The following is a 22,590-nucleotide window of genomic DNA, read 5'->3' as shown; positions in this document are numbered from 1 at the left end:
AAGAGTGGATTGCTTATGGGGAAGGAGGAGTTAATTGGGAGTGTGGCCTGGGTTGGAGGAATGTTGGGCAGCAGGCAGCAGCTTGTGAGAGCACGTGAAGATAAGAGTGGGGCATTAGGGGAGGAAAACAAATGCTGTGGGGATCACGCTGGGGAGTACAAGGCCAGGGAATGTACCTTTGCTGCGGAAGGGCTAAAAAACAGCTGCTGCTAGGAGAGGATGGTGAGGGTGTCAGGAGAAACTGAAGAAAGAAGTCTCACGTATCAAAAAATGGGAGGGGTAAAAGAATAAACTGTGAGTTGGCTCAGGCTAAGGCAGCTGTTACAGTGGTGTTGGAGAAAACACAGGAGAGGAGATGGGAAGGTGAGGAGCAAAACTATTACGAGGAGCAAAACTATTACAAGGTAACTGAGAAGCTTAAACAGAAGTGACCGTGTACAATGGATAGAGTGTCTGCAGTACAAACCAGAAGACAGATATCAAAATGGAGCCCTGAGGACTGTCACAGAGACATTTGGGATGAGCCTAGTGCACCTGGGACTATATCTTGTGAAAGTACATCACCCCCACAACCCTGGAGTCCATGTGGCCCTTTCTACAATGAGGCGCAGGCATACGAATGAACAAGGGCAACCTGTAGCGGTAAAAATAGCAGGGCAGGTAAAAACATAGGAGAGGAAGGTCATTGAGACTGTGACCAGTGAAATATAAGCAGCTACTACTTAGATTTAAGCTTTGTCTAAAGAATCAGGACTTTTGAAGAGCAATACCTCTGTGGGTGGTCGGTGGCTTAAGAGGCTCAGCTTGGTTTGATCACTGCTGAGCAAACTCAGCTGGCTTAGACAGCCTGTGTGGCCACCAAATGGGCCACGGGTGATGCTGAAACCACAGAAACACCAGCTGTGGGGAATTATATGTTAACAGCCAGTGTTGAGGTGTGTTAAGGCTTGGTGTCTACAGGGCTTCATTTGGAAGAACAAAAAGCAAATGGCTCTAGAGTCACATATTGTTAAAAGTAGTTACTGTCTGTAGTTGTTAAACTGGTGCTGGAGGGAAGTGGAGCCTGCTTACGGTGAGCTAATGTTCAAAACCATAGCACTGGAGGATTCACTCATCCATCGCATATGACTATGGGGCCTCTGAACCCTGCTAAGATAAACCAGGTTCATTTGGAAGGGTAGGCTGGGAGATTTCCCCAGGAAGAAGAAGAGCCTAAGAAACTCAATAAAAAAGGAGAATGCAAATAAATACAACAGTAAAAGAAATGCAAGCAGTTATTATGCTTGCTAGTACAGGCCCTGAGGGCAAACAAGCCAAGCCCCTGGAAGGGAAGGACAAGATGGACCCCTGCAGTCCTGAGTACAGGGCTTGCCTGCAGGATGGCAGAGAGGGTGGTTTTATTTTTCTTTTTCCAGGACTGCTAGGTGAGTCACGAGGGTAGCATTTAGAATAGATCAATAATAGGGTTTGGAATAAAAAATTGAGTGCTTGGGAGAAGATACAGCCAAATGGATTAAGAAACTGCTTGCCTTTTTTATGCATAGGTTGGCAGAACTGTGTACTAGAAGTGAAGGAGAAGATGTCAAGAATTAGCCACTGAAACCAGCGCAGGTGAGCTCTGGCAACATGAAAGAAACACTTCCAGCCCTTCTAGCAGTCAGATTTTAAGACTGAGTAGATCCCCTTGTTTGATCATTTGGGACACATTATTAGATTAAAGTATGATCAGCCAGGGCAGACTTATAATATGAGCCTTGATGGGATAGCTGGAGATGTAATCAATGGTCCTACGTTGTTAATAGAGTCTGGTACTGCTGTTGATGTCCTGAAACACAGTGGGTGCCTGGGGGACACAGCCTACCTGCAAGTCTGCAGGAAGGAGTGGTGGTATTATATTCAGAAAGACAGGAGAAAAATGTCATTTTAGGAAATGGTCTCCAATTAGGAAATTGTCTCAACCAGATCCAGATAATAATGGATTGTGTGTTGGTAATACAGAAAGAAACCCCCCCATAGTAATCTTGGTTACATGGTGGTGAACTGCAGTGAAGCCCCAGAAACACTTGAAAGACTGCAGGGGTGAGTGGCAAGATGAATTTCTACATGTGTCCTCAAGATAAACCTACCTGCAAGTCTGCAGGAAGGAGTGGTGGTATTATATTCAGAAAGACAGGAGAAAAATGTCATTTTAGGAAATGGTCTCCAATTAGGAAATTGTCTCAACCAGATCCACATAATAATGGATTGTGTGTTGGTAATACAGAAAGAAACCCCCCCATAGTAATCTTGGTTACATGGTGGTGAACTGCAGTGAAGCCCCAGAAACACTTGAAAGACTGCAGGGGTGAGTGGCAAGATGAATTTCTACATGTGTGCTCAAGATAAGTTAGAGTGTGGAAAGATTAATACACTGGTATTAATAACAGGATCTGATCCAAACCTACAGAAATTATATGAATGTCCAAAATGGACTGAGGAAGGATTGTGACCCACTATTATCAGTCCTGCGGATTATGGAGTGCTAGTCCGGTGACCCTGTTTATATAATTTACCAATGTATTATAGACTGATGGAAAGATGTGGAGTCCAGATTTAAGGGCAATAAACACTATAAGTTTACAAATAGCACCCAGTGCTGTTAAACTTCAAAAATGCACTGTCACAGAAGTACAAGGACAGAAAGCATTTTTCAGTTATGGACAGAGAAATATTTTCTTTCTTTTATTTTTTTTTGTTGTTGTTGTTGTTGTTAGTGTGTTGGGGTTGGGTTTTTTTGCCTTTCCCTTAAGAAGGAGTGCTGGTGTAAGTTAGTTTCTATATTTCAAGGGAAATATACATTACTTCACGTGAATTCCCCATGAGTTTCACAATGGTCCTGCAGTTTGCTAAGCAGACTTCACCTGAATGTGCGATGAATTAATCCATGAGTGAAGGAAAAATAAAATATCATAGATCTTGTAGTAAATTTATGTTATTTTTGTTCAAAACCTTTACATTTTTGATAAGTATATCATTCATACACACAAAGTTATGTGTTAGGCTAGTAAGGAACAAGAGATACAGCATTCAGCATTGTCTGTAACTTCTGTGATTGCTAAAGGAGTTTAGTGTATGATTTAAATGAGGAATAAAAACCTTAACATTTGAATTCTACTGACAGCTGAAATATCCCTCAAAATTACCCTTCTGTGTTAAAAAGCAGGAGCAGACTAAGCTTTCATACGGTGAATTGTTTAAAACTCCTTTTTTCCAAAGCACATACATTGTGAAAAAAATCCATTTTCCAGATCATTTTTCAGTATAACAGGCATCAGCCTGAGATCACTTTTTATCACTAGACGTTGATACCGGCAGGCGTATTGTGCAGCAGTCGGTTATTGAAAATAACAATTTGGCTTTTTGTAAAGCAATTGGCGCTGCAGTTATCTCAATAGCTGCTTGACAGGAACTGCTTGCAACCTACCCTGGTTTCTGCTTTCCCAGAACTGATTCCTGTGGAGTTCCCACCCAAACTTCATCTCAGTGGTAAAATTAGATAGGCATATTTTAAGAATTGTAATGTTAGTGTAACTGTACAGCTTAAAAATCAGTAATAGCACCTGTATTTAGCATTTGACGTTACTAAGCATTTTAAAAATAGAACAGGACAAAAACCTGCTTAAGTGAAACAGGCTAGTAGTAATATTAGAGTGAAGATTGAACTTAAATTCCTGTTTTACTTCTGTCTTTTCATTAAAGCTGACAATCCTTCTCAAAGCCTCTGTAAATTGCTAGGTCACAAAAGGGGCAAGGAGAGCAGTAAAAAGCAGAGCCTGCCCGCGTAAAGGTATTCCTGTTTTACTTCTGTCTTTTCATTAAAGCTGACAATCCTTCTCAAAGCCTCTGTAAATTGCTAGGTCACAAAAGGGGCAAGGAGAGCAGTAAAAAGCTGAGCCTGCCCGCGTAAAGGTGACCCTTCCAGGGATGGGGCATCCACAACTTCTCTGGGCAGTCTGTTCCAGTGTCTCACCACCCTTGCAGTAAAGAATTTCTTCCTAATATCTAATCTAAAGCTATCTTCTTTTAGTTTAAAACTATTGCCCCTCACCCTATCACTGCAATCCCTGATAGAGTCTTTCCTGTAGGCCCCCTTGAGTAGTGCCAGGAATACATCAATGAAGTGAGATGGCATTATGGCATCCTCCAGCTGCCCCAGGGAAGACGTTTACCACATGTGGGCTGGGGAAAGGAGAAGGAGAGGTGGGAGCGTTCGCAGGCAGCTTGACGCTGGGCTGTGAGCAGAGCATTTGCCCTCAACACAGACGATCCATATGGGCTGTGGGCAGCTTTCTGAAGCCACCTGTGGTACACCGGACTTGCCTTACTGCCCCCTGCCTGGGGAAGCCGGTGAAAGAGGAGGCTAACAGACAAAAAGCTGCTATTTCACTTATTTGAAAGTCCACATACATATTTTGGTTAAGCTTTAATGAGCACTTTTCCTCTTTCTGCCATTTTTCTTTCTCTGATAAACTGAAGGATGAGGGGGTCTATGCTAAGAAGTGAACGAAGCTGGGCATGGCCTGGAGAGAGAGAAACCAATCTCAGCACTTCCAGCATCAGCAGGTAAAAGGGCTTTCAAATGTTAGTATTCTTATCCATAATGACAGTCTCTTTGAAAGGCTGGAAAAGCCTCAGCAGCAGCTTACAGTCATAAATCAAAACAACAGCTCGACACAAAGAAAAGATTTATTCCTATTCATCTAACACCTTGCAGTCCCATACCTTTTGAAGGCAGAAAATAGTTTTCAATTGCAAAATAATTTTCTTTCTACAGTTTTCCATAACGGAGACAAAAGAGAACTTGTAAACTGCACCCATCCTTCTCCACATTATGCAAAGAGAAAAAATCTTGCAATGAAAAGACCACTATTGATTTCAACAGTTGATCTAGGAACAGCTACAGAATGTTTGGTCTGTGCTTTTTCACCCTTTTTAAATGGAAGTCATCATGTAATTTTAATAGCAGTGGCACAACCACTATAGTTTCATGCTGTCTTGCTAGCGAATGAAAAGAGATGTCAGCACAAGCTACGCCATCAATTCTAGGGACACCTTACTTCTTCAGTGGTTTTAAGACTCAAAATCCACATGTATTAAGTTTAATCTAATCTGAAAGGCAGCACTTCCAAGAGCAGAGTTTGTACTGGAAAAGAAAGAGACATCTTTTTTCCAAAGACAGTAAACTCAAATTATTCTGGAAGATTACAGCAACTAGTAGCCTAAATAATCTGCCTGTTCAATACATTTTCTTGAAGACTACCATATGGAAATTTTCAAGTTGTTCCATCCCGTACAAAATACCACTTTAACATACTGAAGGAGAAAGAAGGGGTTAAGAGCATTGAATGTTTATTAAGACTTATGTTAAGAGCACCTTCACTAAAACCTTCATTATTTAAAATATATTTTATTTTCATTATTTTTCTCTGTTAACTATTGTTAATTTTATTCTTTAATTATTTTTTATGTACTTCTTATTTATGTATTGCTGATTAATTTGTACTTTTCTTGTGGTGTGGTTTTCTAGGTGGGCACAGGCACCACTGCAGGACCAGTATCTTACCTGATTCCAGCTCTGGTACTGCTCAACAGACACCATTTCAAATGTTTCAGATCCTGATGATTAGCTATAAGAACTTTCATAGGATCATTTAATTAAGTAGTATCTGGGGCTGCAGTCTAGCCTAATAAGCTTTAAAATAATCTCAAATCTCAGTTCTTACATGTACTGTACTAGCAATGTAATTTCACTGAATTTCACTGAATTTTTAGAGTTGGAAGGGACCATAGAGATCATCTAGTCCAACTCCCCTGCTGAAGCAGGATTGCCTAGAGCTTGTCAGAGCATGTTACTCAGGACTGCATCCAGGCGGGTCTTGAAAATCTCCAAAGAAGGGGACTCCACAACCTCCCTGGGCAGCCTGTTCCAGGGCTCTGGCACCCTTACCATGAAGAAGTTTCTCCTCATATTTGAGTGGAACCTCTTATGTTCCAACTTGCGCCCGTTGCCCCTCGTCCTCTCACTGGGAACCACTGAAAAGAGTCTGGCTCCCTCCTCCTTGGCTCCCTGATACTTGTCAGCATTAATAAGGTCTCCCCTCAGCCTTCTCTTCTCCAGACTAAAGAGTCCCAGCTCTCTCAGCCTTTCTTCATATGGGAGATGCTCCAATCCTTGAATCATTTTTGTTGCCCTTGCAGCTTGGATCGAAATATCTTCATTCACACAGCAGAAGGCATTTGATGAACTCGTGATAATTCCACCTCCTCTGCGATCTTGAGTCTTTGCACTGTGTGTGTACACCGTGTAGGCTTTTATGTCAGACAATGATTAAGATTTTCAATAGGCCCCTGTCTTAATAGAGCTGCAAGTCCTTCCTCAGCAGCAGAAGTATAAAGTTCAGTGTAATGTTATGGCAAAGTCCATTATTTAACCTTAGGATTTCATATACTGCACCATTTGAGCTTTACCCTTGCAGTCTATAAGGTAATAATAGTCATTTCAGTGAAATTGCAGCCTTGCAAACTCTGCTACATACACAGCCGCCTTCACTGTAATACAAGATTTACAAGGCAATATGTAGGAACTGGAACATTTTAAAACCTGATGCAGATATTTGAAGTAGCAAAACACTTTACGATAGTTACTGGCAGTGGATGCATGACAAAAATGAATCATGATAATACTATTTTTCCATAAAGCTGTGAGCAAAACAGATGTTAAGTCTCCTTTTTCTTGATGCTCAAACAGATATTTTTTTCCAGTATCACCTTTAATCTATAAGTCAGATCTCTCTCCATTACGAATTCTCTTTGCTCCTGTTGCTCTCGGCACAGGAGGGCAATACGCTGCTCCCTTACTACCAGCCTGCTCACCACTGAGCAGGTTGGGTTCCTCACGGGCTTGCAGGTTCCCGTATGTGCACAGGCTCCCCAGCAGAGGAGCAACAACCCGTGGTGGTGGCCCAAACCACGTGGCATGCTTTTGTGTCCTTTCTTGTTCTTGCATCCTGAATATTTAATAGGGAAAAGAAAAGCACTGTCCTTGCCAGCCCAGGAGACAAGACCTAACTGTGGTGTTCCAAGCCAACTCACCAATATCTCCCTCATCTTATCACACAAATGCTTTATCTGATCAAAGAAGGTCTGCTTTCCTTACTCAGGAATATACTCTGCTTGTTAATACCCGCAAGCCACATTAGATCAGCAACGAAAGGAAACAACTTAAGAATGAGGAAATGGCTGACCCAAATTGTCACACTCTCAGTGAGGACAGTGGTTTTTTTAATCCCTAAGGATCATTGTTTTGCCTTGGAAAGCAAAGACCCTGAAATCTGTATTTTGTATTCTGCATGTCTGATGTGAAGTAACAGTAACTTGATATGAAGGACATCTTGAAATATTCTGCCTTCGTGAATATGAATGTAGGAATCTGCAGAAACTGTGAATGAACATTTACAACAAACTGTGAGCCTCCTACTGATGCACTCAAATACAAAACAGGAGGCGAGAGAGAGAAGGAAAAGAGATGAATTTGTTTTCCTAGCAAACAGCTGTCTTCTTTAACAGAAGAAACTAAAAAGAAAACAGTGTGCGAAGAGGCCAAAAGCTGCATTAATTACAGTATTTTTAGATGCTACAAGCACAATTTTGATAAACACTCTAAACTGTGAAAAAACTGTACTGTCAATGCAATTAAGTCTTTTTTCTTAGTGCAGCATTATCAATGCATGTGCCTGCTGAGAATATATTGTGGGCTGTGCAGTGCAGTTACCCTTTGATTAATGATTCAAGGCAATCAGTAGGGACCACACAAACTCCTGGGGGATGCCACAGTAAGCAGCACAATGTCATCATTTAATTTATTCTCTTGACCTACATTAGAAAGAGTGAAGACAGTCATTATTAAGGGCCAAATTCCAGCCATGGGTATAGAAAGGCAGCTCCCAGAGACTTAAAAATAAGAGGTACACAGTTTAGGAGGAAAATTTGGCATGGAGGGATTCCTTCTTGCATATTTGGAGGGATGTTATTTATTTAGATCAACTGGAGGATGTGGGAAGGTGTCAGACTAAATCTTATGTTAGCTTTAATGGCTGCCGTGAGATGCCCATACCAAAAAAAAAAGTCCATATAGCTGGAAAAAGTTAGATCTTGTTTCTTAGCTGGTTAGTATTTCTATTTAGCCAGAGCATGGCATTAGAGCTGGTATTTTATCAGGATAGACCTAAAAGTCAGTCGGAAATAATCTTTTTGCTAGAGGCACCCACAGCTAGTGACATCAGCCTGTCAGATGGATTGCTTTTCTTCACTGACATGAAGTCCTCCATTTCATGCCAGTGGGTAGTGATCATATTATCTCATGAAGTATTCAGAGCTGAGCAAGGTAATACAGCTTATTTGGCTTTGTAGCCTTCAGCTCTCAGAAAATACCAAGAAGTTCTAAATGTTGTAGCGCCTCCTTCAAACAACATTGTCTACTGTTTGGGTAGCAAATATGTCCTCTATGTCCTGAGCCGGCTCTCTGTACAGTATTTATTCTTGCCCAAGGTCTCAGTTATTATCTTCAAGTACATCATTGTTTCAACCAAGGTTGACTGAAAGGCCAACATTAGCAATGTTGCCAACAGCACTGTTTCTCTGACATGCTGAAATTTTCTACAGAGAAGGTGAAGCTCATCAGCACTAGAGACAACATTTTCTCCAGGGCTAAGTGTTTGGAATGTATTTCCTGAGTAACCAAAGGGCATCTATGTGCAAAAGTTACTTTCAGTTTTGACTTCATTTATAAACTCAAAGCAATCTCCGCTATTTTCATTTTTCCCATGGGGAATAGATGCAAGAGTAAATATCATGGATGCTAGTGACATTACTTTCTGTACTTCAGAAAGCTGCTCAGACACTACACTATGAAATTCTACATGTTATGAAATATAACAAAAGAATATATATGCTTAGATATATGACATTACAGATAAGGAATAATTCTGGCTGTAGTGGGAGTTGTCAGTTTAAGCAGCTCCACTGGGTTGTTAAACAGGAACACACGTATCAGCAGAAGGTTAATATTTTTGCTAAGCAAAAGTACTATAAAAGTTCCTACATTTATGTTTTCAAAAGAGGTTATCAATAAAATCCCTATGATGTTGCTTATGAAATGTAGTCCACGGGGTCATATACACTGAAAATTGGCTTCAAATCTACAAATTGTCACTCGTTAAATACTTCCTCTGGGTATGGTCATAAAAAAGATCCAGAACAAAACAGCACACTGTGTGCTTAGGAGGACCACAAGGAGCTGCTTCTAGCCTAGCATTAAACAGTTCAAGCAGTAATACTGCAACTCCATCAATTGTCTACTAAATTTGAAATTGACCAAAACTTGTAAAGACATTCATTATTTGGGGCATTCACCTAGAATTTGTCTTTTTGCCTTTCAGTGCATAAGGAAGTTGATTTTAAGTTGGTAAGCCACAGCAGCTGCTGAAACCATTTTCTGTGTATTTATAGGCAGTTCACCAGCTGTCATGGGCTGCCATAGCTTTCCTCAGCTTCAAACCAGAGATTGTTTAGTGCCTACACCTTTACAACTGTAACGGTACATAAAGCTTGTTGTCTCATAGAAATAGTTTCAGATTAATCACTTAATTGTTTAAGTCTTAGGCAAACCCAGTTATTTCTATTTCTGAATCAATATAACTGGTATGTAACAGTAATAATGTATCTCTCTGAGCTACTTCAGGGGTGTTAGGTTCTTTTATATGCATCAGGCATAAATATACAAGTCTCATCCTTTTTTTTCCCCATCCTTGCGTATCCTTCTCTCTTTATGTACGGAAGTAATCCATTCTCCCTGAAAAGAATAGAATTTTTAACCCTCAAAATCTAGACTTCAAAATCTTTTAGTTGCTTGGAACTGTGCTTCCATCCTTAAGCAGAACTAACCCAAGACTAAGAGAACTGAGGTTTATTGGCAGAGGGTTGGCAGATGGAATCCATTCCAAGGATTTCTCTTACCCATTAACTATTTAATATAAAAATAGGTCCTTGGACCAAGCACCAGAAACCACTGTATCCTATTTCTGCCTGTCCTCCCCTTGACAGCCCTACCAGTTAAGAAGCTCTATCCTCAAAATTTAAAAGGGAGTTAATTGGACGAATTTCAGCAGGAGGAAGGAGGGTAGCCCAATCAGTGCACACCCTAGATTTATATTTCCCTGGCGACACACTTTAGGCACTTAAATCCTTCATCAGTGAGACCTTGAATGTATATTTTGCAAATGGAAAAATAACTTAGAAGCAGCCAATATAACTTTAAGAATCTAGTCCATCTAGACCATCTAGTCTTGTTCCAAAGAAAGTGAGATTAATTGTACTCTATAAAAGCACCTCCTCTCTCCTCTGACTTTGGAAAATCTGGATTAATTTCCTTTCCCTGAACTCTGTTGCTGCTCCCTTGCTGCCTTGTAGTCTCATGTCTACACTCATCCTCTTAACAGTCACTGGACCAGAGAAGCCCAATTTGATAAGAATCAAAACTGACAAACTACCTACCTTATCAAGTGCCTCAATGTCCTCAGGAACCAAAATTCAAGGCCTAAATAGGAAGAACATGAGACATTACTGACCACTCAGATAGGATGGCAGCACTGACTGCTATGCCACGAGAGATTAGAGGTAGAAAGGGCAGGAAACACGAGAATAGTAGGAGCCTTCAATTACCCTTATAAAGATTCACCCTGGTACATAACACAGAGATCACATTTTTATGAGGCCATTGATAAGTACATCTTGAGCAGCTGTGAAGGCAGCCTACAAAGTAGGACACCTCCCTCAACCTTGTCCTTACTATGTGACTTAGCTCAAAACAGCACATGTGAATCTATGTAAACTCTATATCCCTACAGGATTACCAAAAGCCAAAAAGATATGCTGCAATTCTGCTCTTTCAAGAGGTAGAGCTACACAAAGATGAAGAAATGTGTTTAAAACGAGCAGCTTAGAGACTTAAAACCTTACAGACAGTGTGGAGATTATTGAAGGAGTGGCACTGACGAATGCATACCACAGATTTTTTTTTTTAAGTATATTTAGAAAGGTTGGAAAAGTCATGAGGACTGAACAGCACATAAGGAAGGTTACTAGAAACAAGAAGGCATCCCTCAGGAGGCTTAAGTTGTGTCAAACCTAAGGAAAAGGAAATGATCATGAATTCTGGCAGATTAAATGTAAAAAACATAACTAGGAGGGTCCAAAAGAGAGTTTGAAGAGCAACTGGCAAAAGGAATTAAAACTAAATACAAAATCTTTCTTCAAACGCATCAGTAGCAAGAAGCTTGGCAAAGCCTGTAAGGCCAACTGATGATCAAAGTACACAAAAGAAACCTAAGAGAGGACAGGATTGCAAAGAATAAAATAAATTCTTTGTGTTAGTGTTCACTGTAAAAGAAACAGGGCAGATTTCCATGATGAAATCTTTATTTTAGGGGGACTCAATACAGGAAACCTTTGACTTCTGTATCACATTTTCAGTTACTTAAAAGTGACTGGTAATAAACTGCAAACACCCTCTGGCATTAAGTAAGCAGTTCTAAGAGAAAGCAGGGATGAAATCAGTAGTTACCAGTAGTGGTGAATCACCCTACAAGATGTCAAAATAGTTTAAGATGGTAAATGCAAGTTGTCTTTCAAAATTGTTTAGATGATAAGTAGATGTGCACACGCAAAGAAGGGCAACAAAGCTGGTAAATACTCTCAAGAACAAGTCCTATGAAGAGTGGCTGAAGGAACTGGGGTTGTGTAGCCTAGAGAAAAGGAAGCTGAGCGGGGACCTTCTCACTCTCTACAACTACCTGAAAGGAAGCTGTTGCAAGGTGGGACTCGATCTCTTCTCTCAAGTAACATGGACAAGAAGAAACAGCCTCAAGTTGCACCAGGAAACTTTTAGATTAGATATTAGGAAGAATTTCTTCACTGAAAGGGTTGTCAAGCACTGGAACAGGTTGCCCAAGAAAGCGGTTGAGTCACCATCCCTGGAGGCCTTTAAAAGATGTGTAGATGGCACTTAGGGACATGGTTTAGTGGTGGTTTTGGCGGTGTTACGTTAATGGTTGGACTCAATGATCTTAACGGTCTTGAAATGATCTAGCAAAGAGATACTTTAATTCTGTTTTGTACTTTGTTCTTGTTCTCAATATGCTGAAAGATCCTATTTCTCAATGTTGTTACAGTCTTTTCAGAGCAGTGTTTTCAAAGTAATTATGATGTTCACCATTCGTCCGCAGATGTCTGCTTGTATGGACAAAGACAATATCAGAGCTGATGCATTTTCCAGGAGGAAGATTTGTCCCCTTTCTTCCCCCTGAATTGTATGTTAGACTTTTTTCCCCACCTCTCAGAAATCTGAGTTAGATACAGTCTTGCTATCTATAAGTTTAATTCGTATATTTCCTCATAAAAATAACAATACTGGGCAACCACAGGGGTTCATCTGATCTGGTATTCTGTGGTTTCCATCAATGGCTATAGCCATCTGCTTAAGGAGAGTGAAAGCAGGGACAACCATATAGAATCATAGAGTGCTTTGAATTGAAAGGGACGTTTAAAGATCACTGAGTCCAATACCCTTGCCATGGGCAGAGACATCTTTAACTGGATCAGGTTGCTCAAAGCCCCATCAACAACCTTACCTTGAGCACTTACAAAACTTCCCAAGTACTTTCCTAGCTTCCAGCTATTTTCCACTCAACTGATTTCCAGAGTCTGATGTGTTTTCTGTGTTTGATAATCCCTAACAGATACTTCTTCCAAGCACTTGTACATTCCTTGCTTTAGCCAATGTAAACTTCGGTCATTCACAGCTTTGCCTATCTTCAAGCTCCTTGGTTCTGATTCCCATTGCATGAAGAACTTTCATCTGTGTTGTAATGGGCTCCTCATAGATTCATTTGATGCCCCTAGTTCTTGTATTGAAAGAGGCAGGAAACACTATCTCCTTTTGCCATGGCATTCATGATTTTAGAATTATTATATCCTTGTCTCCTCCATGGTCCTCGTCTCTCTGTCTGTTTTTGATGTGATGGGTTGATCTTGGCTGGCTGCCAGGTACCCATCAAGCTGCTCTATCAGTCCTTCGCCATTAACAGGACAGGACAAAATAAAAAAAAATCTTGTGGGTCAAGATATGGACAAGGAGATCACTTACCAATTACTGTCATAGGTAACGTATACTCAACTTGGGGAAATTAATTTAATTTATTGCCGATTAAACAAAGTAAGACAATGAGAAATAAGAACAAATCTAAAAACACCTTCCCCCCACCCCTCCCTTCTTCCCAGCCTCAACTTCACTCCCAATTTCTCTCTCTCCTCCCCCTGAGCAGTGCAAGGGGATGAGGAGTGGAGGTTGTGCTCAGTTCATTGCGCATTGCCTTTGCTGCTTCTTCCTTCTCACACTCTTTCCCTGCTCCAATGTGGAGTTCTTCCAATGGGAGACAGTCCTCCACAAACTTCTCCAATGTTGGTCCCTCCCACAGGCTGCAGTTCTTCATGAACTCTCCGGTGTGGGTCCTTTCCATGAGGTGCAGTCCAGACTGATCCAGCGTGGGTCCCCAAGGGGTCACAGGTCCTGCCAGCAAACCTGCTCCAGCGTGGGGTCCTCTCTCCACGGGGTCACAAGTCCTGCCAGGAGCCTGCTCAAGTGTTGGCTTCCCCCAGGGTCACAGCCTCTTTTGGGCATCCACCTGCTCCAGTGTGGGGTCCTCCGCGGGCTGCAGGTGGATATCTGCTCCACTGTGGACCTCCATGGGCTGCAGTGGGACAACCTGCGTCACCATGGTGTTCACCATGGGCTGTAGAAGAATCTCGGCTCCAGTGCCTGGAGCACCTCCTCGTCTTCTGCATGACTGACCTTGGTGTCTATGGGGCTAATTCTACCACATTTTCTCACTCTTCTCTCTCAGGTGTTATTGCACAGCAATTTTTACCCTTTCTTAAATACATTCTCACAGAGGTACTACTCAGCTTTGGCCAGTGATGGGTCTATCTTGGAGCTGGCTGGCATTAGCTCTGTCTGACGTGGGGGCAGCTTCTGGCATCTTCTCACAGAAGCCACCCCTGCAACTCCTGCCCCTGCTACCAAAACCTTGAAACCTTTCCATGTAAACCCAATACACATGACCAGCCCACCAAGTCACAGCTTGTATGGAAGCTGTTCTCTGCCTTTGACTGCCCTCACTTCTTTTTCCTGAATCTTTTCCATCTCTGCAATACATCGTTTTTAAGAAGAGAGAATAAGAACAGCACAGGGCTGAAGATACGGGTGAACCACAGACTTACAAACATTCAGCTTGTTTTCTGTTCTTTTCTTATAATTTTCTAATACTTCTTTTCCTATAAATTCCTAATACTTGACATTTTCTGATTATTACTGAGGTGATAGTTCTATGAAAACACCTGTCATAATCAATAATGTCTATGAGAAATTATTGGTTCTTTGAAAACCAGAGTTTTTTCCAGACTCCTTTGCCAAAAATCTCCCATCCTCTAATTTACCGTATCTCTGGTTTTGTTTAAAAATATATTTGCTGAATGTGCGGGATGAAAATTAGTACTAGCAAAACGTTGGCAATAACAATAATGTTAAAGTCAATTCCATGGTTCTTGCTTGTGTAAACAAGCCCTACAAGTAAAGCTTTATTTTTCCTCATGTATTAATTAAAATTAATTAACTCACATGGCAAATAAATGAGTAAAGGGAAAATTCTCACCAAAAAATGAAAAAAATGTTGATTTGCCTATGACCAAGCTGAATATTTCCCTAGCACCCTGATTAAGATGCACTTACTGCTGCCCTGAACCTAGAAGAGGCTCTCAGTAAGCCAGGTGATGCTTGGTATGCCAACCAGCTGGGCCCAGAGATATTATAATGAGCCTGAAGTTTTACTTTTCCCTAGGGAAATATAAATCCTGCATGCATTCAACTGTTGTATTTCTGATACACGTGTTTCCTTAGAGAAGATAATGAGATATTTATAAGTGGCATGATACATTACCCTATAAAATTGATGAGCAATCCATGCATCACGCTCGAAGAGAATCAAGAAATTAATCAGTCACAAAGTATTTTTTCTTGCTTCTGAATTTTAATGTTTAGAGAAACTGTGAAAACTGCAAACTACTAAGTCAAAAGTTAACATTTTGCAATAACACATGATTTCTGCATCTGATCTGAAAACTACCAAATAGAAAGATTTAAGTGCTTATTTATTTCATTAAATAACACAGGTAAATAAAGCAGTCAGTGGTGCTGTTGATCTACCAGAAAACAGGCAAAGGGAAAGAAAAAATCCACAAAAATGGCATATTCAGGAGGTTTTGGCAGGGAGAAGAATTGTCCAAAACCATGAAGATACACAGCTTAGGGCAGGAAGCCTTTCATATGAATTATACAGGATACAGGATTATCTTTCAGAAGTGGCTTTCAATAGCTGTTCAAGGACTGGAATAGATGGATAACTGGAGAAAGTGTACCTACATCGTACAATATAATAGCCAGAAACTTGGCACAAGTCTTTGGACTCAAGAGTTAATCTCACTTTCAGGCTGCTGCAGAGTCCATATTTCCAAGTTCCTTGCCTGGAGCTGGCTATAATTCAGTCTTAAATGAGATTCACTAGAAGTATTTTCAGAACCCCGCAAAGTTCAGAAATATTCACATTGGAGTGTTACTCCACATTGACAGGCCACGAAAATGATGAGAGGGCTGGAGCACCTCTCCTACGAAGACAGGCTGAGAGAGTTGGGGTTGTTCAGCCTCAAGAAGAGAAGGCTATGGGGAGACCTTATAATGGCCTTCCAGTACCTGAAGGGGGCCTACAGGAGAGATGGGGAGGGACTCTTTATCCTGTAGTGATAGGACAAGGGGTAATGGTTTTAAACTGAAGGAAGGGAGATTCAGATTAAATGCTAGAATCAAATTCTTTACTGTGAGCGTGGTTGAACTCTGGAACAGGTTGCCCAGAGAAGTTGTGGATGCCCCATCCCTGGAAGTGTTCAAGGCCAGGCTGGATGGGGCTTTGAGCAACCTGCTCTAGTGGGAGGTGTCCCTGCCCATGGCAGGGGGGTTGGAAATTTATAATCTTTAAGGTCCCTTCCAACCCAAACCATTCTATGATTCTATATTCTATGATGCAATGCCTACTTTAACCAAATCTACAGTTTATCAGCTAAAATGCCTTTGTATATTTTCAGCAAGAGCCATGATATTGAAGAGATTGTTCTTCAATTCATTGATTCCACTAGGTTTCAGGCTTGTCTGTAATCCTTGAACGTTAAGAGTAATATCACAGACGGAAGAATTAATTCTATCTGAAAAGACTGTGAGTCACTTTGTTGAGAAGGAAAAGGGACAAAGTAAAAGCAAGCCAAATCACATTCAACTGAAACTGCTGAGTCAATCTGTTTTATTCTTTTATGTCCCTTAGAAAGACACTTGCTTCCTGTTCATTTAATATCAGCCTTCCAACCCCGTTATTTCATTCTTTCTTTGGGACTTCAGCTAAATGGCAACTGAAAATCTTAGCAAATGTCTTTTAAGATTTTTGAAATGTCTTTTGCAAAGGGTAATCATGACCCTGTCGAAGCAGGAAAAAGGTTTTAAAAAGTATTGGAAGTGAGCATCACCTATATAAAAGAGAAACAAATGACAAAAACTTGAGCAAATTACTGTCTCACCAAAAGGCAGTGTTCATCTGATTAGTTATGCACTTAAGTCCCTTAGAAGACATTTAGCTTTCACTCCTGACCTCTAAACTGGAAAAGAAAAAAACAGTAGAACACAAATTCCTCCAACCTGCAGAGATCCCCATTGAGGAAAAGAAGGAATTTTAGGGTAAAATTCAGAGGCATCTAATCATATACTGAAAATAAAATTCATATATATACTTAGTTCTAACAGCTAATGTAAAATGTAATCTTTTAATAGCTCTAGAAGACTAAAATGTGTATGATAATGACTTTTTAATAATATTCTTTTTTCCATCTTAAGAGAGAATTGCTAATCAATTTGCTGCTTTATTTCTGATTTTGTATTAGAAAGGGATAAATTACATAAATAGGGTTAAATTTGAAGTAATTCTCAATCACAAATTGAATATTGGAAAGCAAAGATTAACTTGTGATTGAAACAAGAGAAAGAAAATGAAGTCTGAGTATTTGGACTGTAAGACAGGAAAAACAAAATGAAACAAGGCTGTTGGATAACAAGAAGAGGTTATTTGGACTGTAAGACAGGAAAAACAAAATAAAACAAGGCTGTTGGATAACAAGAAGCAATGTTGTCCATAGAAGCCAATCAAGCATCAGGTTTATTGACTCTTCAGACCTCATTTTTTTAACCTAAAAATAAATTCCAAAGATAATTAATATGGTGAAGGACAGGAACTTTTCTGAGCAGTATAAACGTTATGTGTTCGAAAAACTGAACCAACAAATCTCAGACACTTTCAGACATTTCTATTCTAGATTCCCTCTAATTTGGAACAACTATGGCAACGAATATATTCCTTTCCTTTAATCTAAGCTAATCTATTTTCTTGCATATTTATGTATACAGTTCAGCAACTGTCAGTTCCAACCTGTTCCTGCATCCGTCATCCATTTCTTATTTGGATTTTTCCTGTTAACTCCCATCTTCTCTAACTTGACTGTTTTCCGTGTGATACTATCAAAAACTTTTTCCAGAATAATTCTATGAGATATTGATTAAAGTACCTCATCTTTTCATAATTAAGTCTGGGGTCGACTACTAAAGGATAATGTTCAAAATTATGAATAGTTACTTTTTTTCCTTAGGAGGTTTAGAGTTTCTCAAGCTTACCCTCATCTTCAGTTCTTCACTGGCAAGGGGTTATGACTTCCTCCCTCAACAAGGTCAAAAATTTGCCCTCATTCTCAGAATTGTCTTTTACTGGATCTCTCCACTGACATTCTGATACATTTGAAAACATATGCTTTGCAGCACTCTTTTCCAGAGAGCCAAAGGCTGCCTGTGAAATTTGAATGATATCACTATGGGCAAAGCAAAAGAAACAAACAAAAAAAATGTCAACAGCAAAACTTTGCTTTCAACCAGCATCATTTTTTCTTCTTCTCCCTGACCTTTCAGAAATCACAATGAAGATTGCTTTAAATGAGGTGTACAAAATGATAAACCCCAGCTAGTTGTTGCAGTAGTTTCCTTTGGGGAAAGCCTCTATTTGAAAGAAGTGACTCATTAGTTTCTGTGCTTTCCAAATGACAAAATGCCTTCACTGCACTTCCCTCAAGCACTGTACTCTGTTGGCCTTATATAGTATTGAAGAGATGGCAACAGTAGTCGGGTTTTCCTTCAGGATCAGATTGCCGTCTGAGACCCCTACTCTCTCTGAAAACAGGAATCAGGTTCCATGGAGAAAATACAAAAAAAATAAGCAGACCTATTTCTAGAAACCTCAGCAGAATTGCGTATTTCTGGGAAGTTCTAAAATAAGCTAACAAAGCGAGGAAACTAAAAGCAGAACCAGCTCTGCTCTTTGTGAAACACCCGAGGGCAGCTATGGCCATTCCTGAAGCTGGGGATTTGCTCAAGCCACAATGCTTGCACCTGGGCATGCTGTCAGATACTAGGCTCCCTAAAACAACCAGTCCAGATGGAGCAAGCAACTGATCGTTTAGCCTCTCACAGTCAGAGGTAACACGGTGAAGCCCAAAAGGGACTGCAGGGACCAGGAAAACAGAGTTTGGATTCTGGCTCTGCAAATAGCACCAGCCCTCGCTGAAGCCAACGCAATGTCATCCAGGTTTAGAAGATCTGTCTGAGATTTGATAAAAAGAACAGAAAGAAAAGCAACAGAGTGTTTGGGAACAAGATACACCTTGTAGGAATGTAAAAAATAATCTTAAAATTAATTTAAAGGAAAAAAAAGGGGGCAAAATCCATGTCTTCCCTCTTACACACACACTGTAAAATGTCCCATAGCTTCATAGGCTTTTTTGGAGCCTACAACAAGAAGTTGTTATAGCCATGCAGTGCTCAGATACAAAACTCTCACCAACATCGTGGATGTACTTAGAGGAATATTCAAAGACCAAAATTTAGCTGGTGAAGGAGAAGTCTATAGGAATGTAACTTCAGCTTTCCTTCAAACAATGCTACTTCCCGATGTAAAAAATAATCTTAAAAATTAATTTAAAGGGGCAAAATCCATGTCTTCCCTCTTACACACACACTGTAAAATGTCCCATAGCTTCATAGGCTTTTTTGGAGCCTACAACAAGAAGTTGTTATAGCCATGCAGTGCTCAGATACAAAACTCTCACCAACATCGTGGATGTACTTAGAGGAATATTCAAAGACCAAAATTTAGCTGGTGAAGGAGAAGTCAATAGGAATGTAGCTTCAGCTTTCCTTCAAACAACGCTACTTCCAGTTAAGTTCTACTGTGGTCCTGCATCTTGCCCTCTGCAGTTTGCACATGGCTCATCAGAAACATACACCACAACATTACTGTGTAATTACTGTACCTGCACCAAAGGTCTACTATGCTGGTGTTCAACCCAGCCTTCAGCTAGTAACCCTAGTGCGAAGACCTCCAAGCCCGTATTAACACAGCAGGTTGGGGACATCCTGAGGGCCAGGAGCAACAGCGGCCCACGACTAGACTACTTGTCAAATCAGAGACTTTGACAGACTCCCATGGGGTACTTCCCACATGAACATTGCACTGCCCAGGCTACTCCTAGTTTGGCATGGTGAGTCACTGCACCCTTTCCTAAGCACTCAGGACTTTGCCATGAAAACAGGCACCAGGCAGCCTTCATGCCAGGCTGCTCCTAACATTTTTTTCCCTTTGAACCTTTATTTCTCCTTGCTCTCAAGAAACTTCTTTCAAACACTTTCATGCCCTGAATAGAGAACACCCAAATCAGCTTCCTAATGTGTTTTTCGCGATGCTTGCACTGAGGCTCTACTTTGAATGTGAGAACAGGAGGCCTTGACAAAACAGTGCCATATCCTAAGCCCAAGTGTGGAGTCTGCCACCATAACTGTTCTGATATTAAAATAGAAAGCATTACTGAATGCAGACAAAAAAGGCCATAAAGTACAGATTGCTAAACTCTTAAGGATTCTGCAAATGGATCATTAAGGTATATATTTACAGTACAGATGCTAAAAACAATGCTCTAACTGCAATATCAGTACGTTTCTCAATGATTTTTTAAAAAGTTTTCTTCCAAAATACTCTCAGAATGGACTATCATCATCCGAAACCTCATTGGAAGGCTTTCAAAACATACCAAGTAATAGCAGCACAGCCCTAGTGGGATTGGATATTGTCCCTATAATTACAGATTAAGTTTATTTTCAAATGAAAATGAAACATTTTAATAGGAACCATTTCATGAAGACAAGCCTTGGACTCTTAATTCAGGATTTTCTCAATTTACTTAGAGCACCTATAAACGTTCACCCCTACCCACTGTGTAAATGACAGGTCTCCCTGGGATTTCTTTAGTGCTTTGCATGAATTCTCCAAACAGATATTTCAGTTAAGATATGGTGTATTATATCAGTTTTACATATATATATATATATTTCAAAACCAGAAACCCAAAAAAAGGAAGAAACTTTTAAAACAATTCATGAAGACAGTAGCTTCACTGATCAGTTGTGCTGAGAGTGACCTGTTGCGATGAGAAAGCAGACAGTCTCCAAGTTTGCAACATATTTGCACATCATTAACTTTACATATATAATGTACCACCTGCTTCATCTGCTTGCCTTTTATTAATAGGATAATTTATTTACATGCTAAAATATATGTGGGATTTTTTTTCCAGAACAGTTATATCTGTGAACAGTGGGATGCTGCCTACAAGGTAACATTTTTATGTTTCATCTGACCTCTCAATTATCCCTCATAACGTGTGTTTTCTATCATTACTGCTTTCAGAGAGCTTGGAGGAAAGCTCAGGCCACCTTTGTCTAGAACTGAGCAAATTAATAAATAATTTGTATGCATTTAGTTCTTTAAGAAATGCCTACTAAATTTGTCCAGATATAAAGCAATATCATGCATGGATATGCTATTATGAATCTTGATTCCCACATATGAGTTCTATACAACTGCCTCCTAAATTACTCTCCTAAAATGTATTTTTCATCTTGAAATGAAACCCTGGTAAAAACCAAATTAATTCACGTTACTGAAACAGAATACATACAGGGCTATTTGGTGAGGGCTAGAAATACGGCCAGTGAAAATGCTAGACAAATCTCTTTTGACCCACATTGTGCTCCCAAGCCCAGGAAATGAAGTCCAGGCTCGACTCTTATCAGTCCTCGGACTCTGCCAGTGCTTCGAGGGTAATCACACGGCGGTGCCGCGGTGTCACCGCGCCGTCAGCTGGGGCCTCGCCGCTGCAGAATAGAGCCCTTGTCTGTCCAGGGATAATATCTAGTAAAGGCTCAGCAAAGCACAAATGAAGGGCTAATAATCTCAGCCCTGGAGAGCACACCCTCTGACAGTTTGACGCTGCACTGAAATTCATAAGCACAGCTTGTCAGTCCGTGCCAAACTCTGAAATAGCCATAAAACTCTGCACAGTCTGTTGTCTCTGCTCATGAAATTGAGAAAACTCAGTGCTTTACAAGAAAAGCTACAGATAAAAGGTAGCAGGGTGGAAGGGGCACAAGTAAACAAGTGCAAGTTTTAAATTTTTATTATTATTAGTGGAAAATTTCCCATTTCTTTTCCTTCACAATCAGCATCTTTTTGTTTGGTTTGGTCTTTTTGTTTGGGTTTTTTTTTTTTTTTGAAGATGCTGAAAGCCAGACCTTAAGCTCTGGCTTTTGTTTCTCCACCTAATTCATCCCACCCAGGATCCATGAAGCTGGCAGCAAGCTATATAACTTCTCTCTTTGCTCTTTTCTTCCCCCAGTCCCACGGGCTTCCCAGTAGTGAATTGGCTACCCAAGATAAAATATCATTCATATTAAATTTTGAAAAAAAGAGTTGATTTATTTTTTTAAATTTGTGGCCTTTCTTATGATGTTTGGATCAATCCATTATCTACCAAATAAATGAAATAACATAAAAAAAATTCTTAATGCACTAAGGAACACATTTTTATTACAACATCTGGGTGGTTTTCTATAAAGAACCATGATGGGCTCCAAAAATTTATTTCAAGTGGACACCCAGTTTTTAAAATGGTACACACTAATTCATTCTCTAAGCACTCTTGCTGGTTGCTCTCTTCCTGTTCTCTCTCTGTTCAGGAGGTTCATTGAACCACAGCTTTTTTGCCTGCCTGCCTGAGTTTCACCCACTCAGTACCAGGAATGAATCACATCTCTGTAGCATCTCCTCTCCTCCCAGCCAGACTCCAAACAGAAGAAGCAGCCCACAGATCAGCTCCTGATTTCAGTCATGCGAGCAGTTCTCCCACCCCAGTAGATGTGGGGGACCACCTGTGGTGTTTGCACACCTCAGGTGCTGGCTGGGTACTGGG

General features: G+C 40.4%; 1 protein-coding gene across 1 annotated transcript in view; it reads right to left on the bottom strand.

Moving 5' to 3' along the window:
- Nucleotides 1-22,590, bottom strand: part of FGF14 (fibroblast growth factor 14) — a 418,625-nt gene that overhangs the window by 247,827 nt on the left and 148,208 nt on the right. The window lies entirely within an intron of this gene.

Source organism: Calidris pugnax, unplaced genomic scaffold, assembly GCF_001431845.1.
Source record: "Calidris pugnax isolate Ruff unplaced genomic scaffold, ASM143184v1 scaffold69, whole genome shotgun sequence".
Taxonomy (NCBI): Eukaryota; Metazoa; Chordata; class Aves; order Charadriiformes; family Scolopacidae; genus Calidris; species Calidris pugnax.
The sequence above is the reverse complement of the archived record's forward strand: the minus strand, read 5'-3'. Positions and strand labels throughout refer to the sequence as shown.